The 1,432-nt window shown below is 36.4% G+C and overlaps 1 non-coding gene across 1 annotated transcript; it reads left to right on the top strand.

The window, feature by feature from the left end:
- Positions 1-369: 369 nt before the first annotated feature.
- Positions 370-473, top strand: LOC127746006 (small nucleolar RNA R71). The gene has a single exon (XR_008007627.1). It is a non-coding gene; the product is annotated as a small nucleolar RNA R71 (small nucleolar RNA).
- The last annotated feature ends 959 nt before the right edge of the window (positions 474-1,432 follow it).

The following is a 1,432-nucleotide window of genomic DNA, read 5'->3' as shown; positions in this document are numbered from 1 at the left end:
ATTGTAGAATTCTCAGGGTCATAAGCTTATCCTTCAGAGGAGGCATCTTTAGCACTAACGGATGCAGCTTGCAATCCAATCAGATTCTGAGAAATCAGATTGACTTGCTGAGTCAATATTTTGTTCTGAGCCAATATGGCATTCAGAGTATCAATGTCAAGAACTCTTCTTTTCTGAGTCGTCCCATTGTTCACAGGATTTCTTTGAGAAGTGTACATGTACTGGTTATTTTCAACCATCTCAATAAGTTCTTGGGCTTCTACAGGTGTTTTTAGATGAAAAAATCCACCAGTAGAATGGTCCAATGACATCTTTGACATTTTAAACAGACCATCATAGAATATACATATGATGCTCCATTCTGAAAACATGTCAGAAGGACACCTTTTGGTTAATTTCTTGTATCTTTCCCAAGCTTCATAGAGGGATTCACCTTCCTTCTGTCTGAAGGTTTGGACGTCCACTCTGAGCTTACTCATCTTTTGAGGTGGAAAGAATTTGGTCAAGAAAGCATTGACCAACTTTTTCCAAGAGTTCAGGCTTTCTTTAGGTTGTGAGTCTAACCATGTTCTAGCTCTATCTCTCACAGCAAAGGGGAAAAGCATAATTTTGTAGACCTCAGGATCAACCCCATTGGTCTTAATAGTATCACAGATCTGCAAGAATTCAATTAAGAACTGATGAGGATCTTATGATGGAAGTCCATGAAACTTGCAGTTCTGCTATATTAGAGAAACTAATTGAGGCTTAAGCTCAAAGTTGTTTGCTCCAGTGGCAGGAATTGAGATGCTTCTTCCATAGAAGTTGAAAGTTGGTGCAGCATAGTCACCAAGCATCTTCCTTGCATCTCTAGCATTGTTGTTGGGTTCTACTGCCATGTCTACTTCTTTTTCGAAATTCTCTGTAAGGCCCTCTCCGGAGTGTTGTGCTCTAGCTTCTCTTAGCTTCCTCTTCAGAGTCCTTTCAGGTTCAGGATCAGCTTCAACAAGAATGTTTTTATCCCTGTTTTTGCTCATATTAAAAAGAAGAGAACAAAAGGGAGTAGTAGAATCCTCTCTATCATAGTATAGAGATTCCTTGATGTGTCAGAGGAAAAGAAGAATAGAAGGATGAAGTAGAGGGAGAATAAGAAGAATTCGAACACAGAGAGAGGGTAAGGGTTCGAAATTTTTAGATGAGTAGAAGAGAAATGTTAGCCATTAAATAAAATAAATAGAAAGAGATGAGAGAGAGAGTTTTTCGAAAATTTGAAAAAGAAATAAAATAAAATTAGAATTGAAAACGATTAGTTAATTAAAAAGATTTTGGAAAAATGGTTAGTGATTTTCGAAAATTAGAGGTGAGAGAAGTAGTTTGGTGGTTTTGAAAAAGATAAGAAATAGTAAATTTTGAAAAAGGTTTGAAAATAATTTTGAAAAGATAAGAAGTTAAA

This window comes from Arachis duranensis, chromosome 3 (genome assembly GCF_000817695.3).
Source record: "Arachis duranensis cultivar V14167 chromosome 3, aradu.V14167.gnm2.J7QH, whole genome shotgun sequence".
Lineage (NCBI taxonomy): Eukaryota > Viridiplantae > Streptophyta > Magnoliopsida > Fabales > Fabaceae > Arachis > Arachis duranensis.
This window is presented reverse-complemented; position numbering and strand designations above follow the sequence as displayed.